At 39.7% G+C, this 9,354-nt stretch overlaps 1 non-coding gene across 1 annotated transcript; it reads right to left on the bottom strand.

The window, feature by feature from the left end:
• Positions 1-6,778: 6,778 nt before the first annotated feature.
• On the bottom strand, positions 6,779-6,885 carry LOC148848859 (small nucleolar RNA R71). The gene has a single exon (XR_016101550.1). It is a non-coding gene; the product is annotated as a small nucleolar RNA R71 (small nucleolar RNA).
• Between the last annotated feature and the right edge of the window lie 2,469 nt (positions 6,886-9,354).

The raw sequence follows: 9,354 nt of genomic DNA, 5'->3' as shown, positions 1-9,354 counted from the left end.
AACCTTGACTAGTGAGGAGGATCCCGTGACTTACACGGAAGCTATATTGGACATAGATTCCTAGAAGTGGGTGGAGGCCATGAGAGCAGAGATGGACTCAATGGAGACCAATGGAGTTTGGACTCTAGTAGATCCGCCCTCCGGGGTAAAAGAAATCGGTTGCAAATGGATTTACAAGAGGAAGAAGGGCCCTGATGGTAAGGTTGAGATCTTCAAGGCTCGTCTGGTGGCGAAAGGGTACACTCAGAAAGAGGGCATCGATTATGAAGAAACCTTTTCGCCTGTGGCCATGCTTAAATCCATTAGGATCCTGCTAGCTGTAGCAGCATACCATGATTATGAGATTTGGCAAATGGATGTCAAAACTGCATTCCTGAATGGAGATCTTACTGAAGATATCTGATTTCAGCACTAAAGAGAGTATTCGCAGGGTGCTGAATTCTCTCTTCTTGATTTCAGCTCTAAAGAGGATCTGATGTGTTTCTTGGTCTCTCTCAAGGGTGCCGCCCCCTCCTTCTTTTTGTTAACGTTAAAAATCAGCTCCTAATCCCATTAGGAGGTGCTTATCCAAATCATATTTGGATCAGCCTTCTCTTCTAGTGATAAGGATAAACCCTTATCTTATCTGCAGATTAGATTAGCTTTATACTAATCCCATTAGGAGGTTTCTAGATCTAAATCACATTTAGATCTGGACTCTCTGAGTGGATAGGATTAAGACCCTATCCTATCTGCTAATCCATCTCAGAATTCGCCCCTTTAATTAACTAAATAAATAGCCCAGTTCGAAATGGGCTTTTGGCCCATTAAGCTTATATGCTCACTCAACCTTCCTAACTGCTTCCAAGTTGGGCTTCCTTGTATGGCGTGGGACCCAAGCATTGATCTACAGATCAGCCACATGGGTTCGGCCCAGCCTTTGTTACAAGGCCTGGTCGAATACACTATTAAATACAGTGCACCCCCTGAAACCCATCAAATGGGCTCTATGGGCCCAACACTTACCCTAAGTGGTCCCTGGGCCAAGCCACCTTGTAACACCCAGGGACTGTGGGCAGATGCAAGATTAGCCCATCAGGTATTATCCTCAATGGTCTTACACTTAACCTCTCAGCCCTTAATGATCATACACTGCCCGACAAGAGATGATCTCTCCCTCGGCTGCAAGGAACAGTGTTGCACTCTCCACTTATATGGATCATTGGAATTAAAACCTTTTGCAAACATTTTAGAAACCATAATATATATCCTTTTATATCTCATATAAAATATACTTTGCAAAACAAATCTCAACGGTTGAAATCGGCTGTCGGCAGTCTTGGTTTCCAATAGTGAGAGCGCATCCCCGATCATTACCTTTGTCCGACAAAGGGGCTGATCCTGTCACTATGATCACCCACTCAGATGAATTCTCGGATTGTCCCAACATACCCAGGTTTTGACCCCCGCTAAGGATCTCACTGATTGGTACATCAAAGACAGACCGATCCGACACCTAGTGCAGTATCATAATCGAGTCTAGGGGTCGGGTGTAACTTTCCAGTTTTGTCCATCAATGTCCAAGGTCCAGGGAAATACTGGAAATCTGGTCCAGTTCAAAGATTCAATTAATCCCACACTGTATGTGCCTGGGGTCTCACCCCGGTAGCTGAGACAAGCCACCTCAACCGACTTGATGGCACCACAGTGTCAGCCTTGTCAGGATAGGTCTTCCCAGACGGACCCACTGGCTGTGAACTTTCTAAACTAACACGAGTCTCAATAAGTGTCCAGTTTAAGGGTATTACACAGAAACATACCAAGGGAACATGAATCAAATATGCACTTTTATTCATTTACAATAAACTCATAAAGTACATCAATTTTGATTGAAGCTAATGGCATACAAAACTGTCTAACAGAATCTGAGATTAGTGTTAGTAAAAGGATTGGGTCTTTGACCTTATCCACTCTAAGAGACTAAATTCAAATTGGATTTGAATCTGGTAACCTCTTGATAAGATCAGGAGTTAACTAACTTAATCTGCAGATCGGATTAAGATTAACCTCTATCCAAATACTGATTTGGATTGGGATAACTCCCAAAATATTGGGAGGTTTCTTAATCAAGAAGAAAGAGGAGAAAACCCTAGCAAAAATATCAGATTTTGAACTAGGGGGTTCGAGCAAGCAAGAAACACATACTGCAATATGAGATTTGATCTCTCACAGACTCTAGAGAGAAGAGACAATTTTGTCATCTTCGTCCCTGGATTTCTCCTTCTGCCGCTGCCACTACCTGTTGGAAGATTGAATCTTTGTAGCAATAGGAAGTCAAGAAAGCAGTTCTTGACAATAGTCTTGCAAGAAAGACACTAGGATTCGATGTTCAAGTTTTCCAGAGGGTTGTTGTGAAGAATCCAGTGTATAGGACGCACCCTGCTGGTTCCGTTCCATCCATAGCTGTGTCATCTTCAGCAGGAGCCGGTCTTGGTTATTTCTTTGGGTGTGAACACCAACTTTGGGAGATATTATTTCTCCGGATCAGGTATAATCCTTCCTGTTTCCTTTTGGTTCAGATCTAGTTTGTTTATGGTTCAAGTAGGATCCTTGAATAATGTATTCTAAATTTAGGGAATATGATTCCCAGTTGGAAGAAGGTAGGAAATTTTTTGAAATTTGCCCCCCATTCCGCACCTTTCTTGGTATCCATTAGATGGATCATACCATTCTTTCAGTGGTATCAGAGCCACAGGTTCAAATCTTGAACCAAAAGAAAATCAGATCTGACCCTGCGCAGATGAACAGAAAATTTCTGCCAAGATTTGCGGAGATTGCTTTCCTTTTTTTTTTCAAGAAATGGTTTCTTGTTTAGGGCGTTTGATCTGAAATTAATTTTGTTAAATCCAAAAATTTATTTAGAATTGTTCTTTATTTATTTTTTATTTAATGCACTATTTAAACCTGGAGATCGCAGTGAAGATTTGGCGTAGATAGTACGCACCCTTTTTTTCTTCCTTTTATTTTTATTCGGTCTGTAAATATTTTTTTTTTCTAGACTGAATGTGTAGGATTTGATCAAGAATGTAATTAATTAATAGAAATAGGATTTTTGTTTTTTATTTATTTTCTTGATTAAAGAAGAAAGAAGAAGATGGCGGCGCTGGAGATTTGCAAATGGAGAAATCACATACTACGATTTATAGTTTATGAAATTGTAACTTTTGTGATTAACCTCTGTTTTGTAGGTGGTATGAACAGTTCATATTTTTGATTTGTGATTGTCTAAAATAAAAAATTATTAATTTCAGATCTCTCTTGAATTAATTCTTGAATTGAAAATCAGTTTTGGACCATTTTGGACTAGATTGGACCAAAATTGTTTGGACCGAATCTGAGATTCGAAGGGGGCTATTTTTCAGTCCATATTTCTCACACTGATTATTCCAAATCTGATGTTCAATTACAGAGATTAATTCGGCCCACCTGTAAAGCCCAGTTTTAAAGGGTTAAAACTGCAAAAGCCCATTGTTGTGAGAAAAGCTGTTTGGGCCGAACTGCTGATGAACCTACAATTTATCTATAATTTTTTAGGACTTTAGCATGGATTTTTATGCCGGTTTTATTAATTTTTGCCTTAATTTAGCTTAATGCTAAGAATAAGTTTCAGGGGTAATTAATCCAAGAAAATGAAGGAAAAAGGCAAGAAAAAGAAGGTTCAAAAAGACCAAATTCGGCCTAACCCGGTTGTGGAAGCAAGAGAGAGCACTTCGGCCCAAGAAGAGCAAGTGGATTCCTTGAAAAAACCCAAGAAAAGAAAGCCTAGCTAAGAATAGAATTCGGCCCAGCAAGGAAGGCCCATTCTCAGCCCAAAAGAGCAGCTCAATGTATAGCTATCATGTGCTAAGAGAGAGCCTAAGTGCAGCGGAATTGCAGCCCTTAGGAGGCTTTCAAGAGAGCTCTAGAAAGTTCAAGAAAGGGGTGTAATACACCCCATTCTAGAGGATACAATTATTGAATTTTGTTCCATCGATTCCTTTAGGCTGAACCATGATAAAACGTTGGTCAAAGGCTGTTACGAACAATTAACTCAAAAAGATATCAACCTAATTGCTACTTGTACCACTATTCGTGACAATTACGGATCACCGAAATCATGGATAGCAGTAGGAAAATCAACATTAATTCAGTTTGTCAGACTAATTAACATTAACATCCAATAAAAATGTGCACAAAAACCAATGAATACTTGAATTAAAAAGAAAGAAAATAAAGTAACTACAGAACCTCACAATGGCACAATCGAACCTCCCCCCTTGAACCAGAAAAAAAGCTTAGCTGCTCATGATCTGGGCAATCTCCATGCTTTGCTTCTCCATGGCTGAACTGATCTTCTTGAGTTGCTTGATGCTTGATTGCTGGATTATTGAGTGATTGCTAGAGCTGGTTCGCCCCCCTCTTTATATAGCCAAAGGAGAGGGCTGTTTTCCAACTCTTTCTAGGAGATCATTTTATCCTTAGGGAGTTTTGATCTTATCTTGAACTAATCCTATCCTATCTCTTATCTAATGCTCAATATTCTTATCTCTCTAGGATTACATTCAAGACTTTAGATCTGATAAAACTCTCTCCTTGGAGATTACATTCGAAATTCGGACTCTTAACTCTTGAATTCGAGTTGGGCTGCTTCAAGGTACTTCTGTGAGTTGGGCTTAAGTTGTGAAATGGGCCTGACTGCGAACTTGCTCCGACTTTGGGCTTGTTTTCGTACTCGATGCGGGCCGAATGTCAAAACCCAAAACATAAAAGTTGTGGTCCTTCCTTTCATCTTTCTAATGCTTCTTGAATTATCCAATTCGGTGTCCAGAATTGAGAGTTAGGCCCAGATTACTGACTGTCGCCGAAACTGTGCAAAATCATCCGATTTGCCCTGTTTTCTTCCAGTTGCCTTCTTTATTGCCCTGAATCGAAATACAAGAGTAATGAGTCCATTTAAGTGCTAAATAAATGTAAAAGAGTGAATATTAGAGGATAAAAATAGGGTTCTTTTTGGTCTGAACCTCAGATTTGAAAGAATGACATGTGAGCCTTAAGATCTGAACCTCAGATTTGAACTCAAATCTGAGCTCAGCTGGTTGCAGGTCTGAATTAATTTTGGGTTCAGATCTGAGTTTATCTGAACTCAGACCTGAACCCACTCTATTCTGATGTGAATTCGGGTAGTAACAGCACCCAATTCACAATTTGATGCTTCAGACTTGCCTCATTGATGAAAATATAAGCCATGAATGGTAAAATCAGATCTGAAATGGATGAGAATCTGAGGCAGTATGAGTACATGATCTGAAATTTCTTTGAACTTGATGTTTTATTATCATTTAAATCTTTTGCACCCGATCTGAATTGATGTTTGGATTAGATTAGGACTGATGTTAGTAAGGCCTGAAAGGTCCAAGAAGAGCGTCATATTTTAGATTGTAATATACTGGCATTCAGATCTGAATCCAGGCTGCTTACAGTATAAACATTGCAGACCTGATTTCAGGTTTCTGCAATCACTGAGCATGAGCCACTCAGGCTTGGATGTCCATTTCTAAATTTAAAGTTTTTGTTGGCCAACTCTATTTTCAAATAAAGTTACAGATATGAAGTGCAGGTGGTTTGATATGAGATCTGATCTGAAATATCTTTGGACTAAGTTTTGTTCTATAAAACTGCTAACATCAGATCTGGATTGTAACAATTAACAATACCAAACATTGCAGACCCGATTTTCAGGTCTTAGCTATTTGATATGCTTCAGCTATACAGGTTTGGGCTTCAATTGTAGAGCTTAAAATCCTTAAACCAAGCCTAACTCAGGACTGGTTTTAGTTTATTTCAAGTCCTTTTAATATATTTTTCAGATCAGATCTGATATCAGCCCTAAAGCATCACAGATTTGATTCCAACCTTAATGGATGTATATTGCAGTGTATACCAATGAGTGTGTATGAGATATACAGCTCAGATCTGAATTATTATTTGTTACTTTTCTCTGGACTAACAATACCAAAGACTTGTAGATCTGAACTTAACTAAATTGGATCTAAATTCAGATGTTGCAATTGATGGATGTAGATAAAGGAACCTTGAATAAGATGTTGATTTGCTTTTAGTTAGCTGCATTTATTTGTTTTAGGATGTAGGTTTGTATATTCCAATACTTCACTATACATTTTCAATTGTAATAAAGTTAGTTATTTTGTGAATATTGGCTTGTTTATTGCCTTGACTTTCGCAGTTTCTGACAAGCAGAGTCAAGCTGGAGGAAATCCTCTACGGCCCGGAGATTGAAAGAACTCTCCGTGTCCAACTAAGAGCAGCCAAACAAGTCCAGCAAGAAGCTCAAGAAGCTCAAGAAGCTCAAGAGGCTCAAGAAATGGCTGAGTAGAGGACTATGATGGACTATGCCAAACCCACTCTCACTGGAGCTGCCTCCAGCATTATCAGGCCCAACATTGCTGCTAACAACTTTGAGATCAAACCTGCCATCATACAAATGATTCAAAACATGGTGCAATTTTGTGGATTGGCCCACGAAGATCCCAATGCACACATTTCTAACTTTTTAGAAATTTGTGACACTTTCAAACAGAATGGGGTAAGTGATGATGCCATTAGGTTGAGGTTATTCCCATTTTCTTTGAAGGATAAAGCCAAAGCATGGCTGAATTCATTACCGGTAGGATCAATAGCTACATGGGATGAAATGGCCAGCCGTTTTCTCTCTAAATATTTTTCCCCTTCTAAAACTGCTAAAATGAGGAATGACATCACTACTTTTTTTCAGCAAGAGGGGGAATCTTTATACGAGTCATGGGAACGATACAAGGAGCTGTTAAGGAGAGTTCCTCACCATGGCCTCCCCATTTGGCTGCAAGTGCAGACTTTCTATAATGGTCTTACTAACTCAAATAAGACCATATTAGATGTTGCAGCCGGAGGGTCCATAAATAATAAAACTCCTGAGGTTGCCCATGCACTTATTGAGGAAATGGCAGCCAACAACTATCAATGGCATTCTGAAAGAACTCAAACTAGGAAGCAGCATGGCTTGCATAATGTTGATACTTATACGGCACTATCTGCACAAATAGGAGCACTCAGTAAGAAAATAGATGAAATGCAGATAGCTGCCATGCATGTGCAGCCTCTTAATTGTGAATTGTGTGGGGGAGGCCACATCAGTACTGAATGCCAAGTTGGCAATCAGTTCAAGCCATCTACTGAAAAGTTGACTATGTCAGCAATTTGTCAAGACAGCAGGGTTATCAGAGTCACCATACTTTTCATCCAGGATGGAGGGGACATTCAAACCAGTCCTGGCAAAATCAGGATACTTCCAAGCTGTTACACCAGACTTATCATCAGCCTGAACTAAAGTCCAATTTGGAGGAACTGATGACAAAATTTATAGTAGGTGCAGAAACCAGGTTCCAGAACCAGGAAGCCTCAATCAAAAACCTGGAAAACCAAGTGGGGCAATTGGCACAATTAATCTCTTCCAGATTGCCGGGAACACTTCCAAGCAACACTGAAGTGAATCCACGAGAGTAGGTGCAAGCTATTACCTTAAGGAATGGAAAAGAGTTGCCCGAGGTAGAAAAAAAGAATTGGGGTGAACCCAAGGAGGAAACAAGCCTTGGGACCGGACAACAGAAGACTGAACAACCAGAAGCATAACAACGGATGCACCAGCAGCCACAAGTTCCATTCCCTAATAGGCTGAAGCAACAAAATTCGGAAAAGGAATTTGGTAAGTTTCTTGAAATATTTAAAAGTTTACATATTAATATTCCTTTTGCTGATGCTTTAGCCCAGATGCCACACTATGCAAGGTGGTTTTTGAAGAAATTATTGGCAAACAAAAGGAAACTGGGAGATGTGGCTACAGTTGCTTTAAATGAGGAATGTTCTGCTATCCTTCTGAAAAAGCTGCCTCAGAAACTCAAAGATCCAGGGAGTTTCTTTATTCCTTGTACCATTGGCAGTTTAAAAATTGAAAAAGCTTTATGTGACCTGGGAGCTAGCATCCATTTAATGCCATATTCTAACTTCAAGAAATTAGGGTTGAATGAACCCCAACCCACTAGAGTGGCATTACAATTGGCTGATAGATTCATTAGACATCCTAGGGGGATCATAGAAGATATGTTAGTTAAAGTAGACAAATTCATTTTTCTAGTTGATTTCATTGTGTTAGACATGCAAGAAGATGTGGAGGTCCCGCTTATCCTAGGGAGACCTTTCCTGGCTACCGGGAAAGCAATGATTGAGGAGATAATTTTTAAAATGTCTGATGCTATGAAACATGCACTCTCTAGTGATAATTCTTGTTTTATGATTGATGCCATTGAATTGACAATTGATGAATGCTTCCAGGTAAGTAGAATAACTGATCCTCTTGAACTCTGCCTCCAGCAGGGAGAACTTGAAGAAGGAGAAAATGAAGAAATAAACCTCATGATAGCATACCTGAATGATAAGCCTTAATTCAAGGGAAATGGGTTTCTTAAATTAGAGAACTTAGGCAAATTGCCTGGACCATCAGGTAAGCCATCACCCCAAGAATCCCCCACCCTTGAACTGAAGCAATTACCATCCCATTTAGAGTATGCTTTCCTTGAGGAACAATCAGATCTCCCCGTGATAATTTCCGCAGCACTGAATCCCTTACAAAGAGAAAAATTATTAAGAGTGCTGCGAGAACACAAAAATGCTATAGCTTGGAAGGTAGAAGATATCAAAGGCATTAGTCCATCAATCTGCACTCACAGAATTTTGATGGAAGAGGACAGCAAGCCTTCCGTTCAGCCCCAAAGGTGCCTAAACCCCAACATGAAAGAAGTGGTAAAGGCTGAAATAATTAAGTTGTTAGATGCTGGGATCATTTATCCTATTTTTGATAGTTCTTGGGTAAGCCCTGTGCAAGTTGTGCCCAAGAAAGGGGGTATGACTGTTGTTCCAAATGAGAAAAATGAACTCATCCCTACTAGAACCGTCACCGGATGGCGTGTGTGTATTGAATGAAGCCACCCGGAAGGACCATTTCCCTCTCCCATTTATGGACCAAATGTTGGAGAGGCTAGCCGGGCATGAGTATTATTGTTTTTTTGGATGGATATTCAGGGTATAACCAGATACCAATTGCACCAGATGATCAAGAAAAGATCACTTTTACTTGCCCATATGGAACCTTTGCATACCGAAGGATGCCCTTTGGGTTATGCAATGCCCCAGCAACCTTTCAACGATGTATGATGTCTATATTTTCTGATATGGTTGAAAATTTTATTGAGATCTTTATGGATGATTTTTCAGTTTTTGGCTTTT

The sequence above is a fragment of the Nelumbo lutea genome, chromosome 6, assembly GCF_056320005.1.
Source record: "Nelumbo lutea isolate HS-2025 chromosome 6, American lotus-T2T, whole genome shotgun sequence".
Lineage (NCBI taxonomy): Eukaryota > Viridiplantae > Streptophyta > Magnoliopsida > Proteales > Nelumbonaceae > Nelumbo > Nelumbo lutea.
This window is presented reverse-complemented; position numbering and strand designations above follow the sequence as displayed.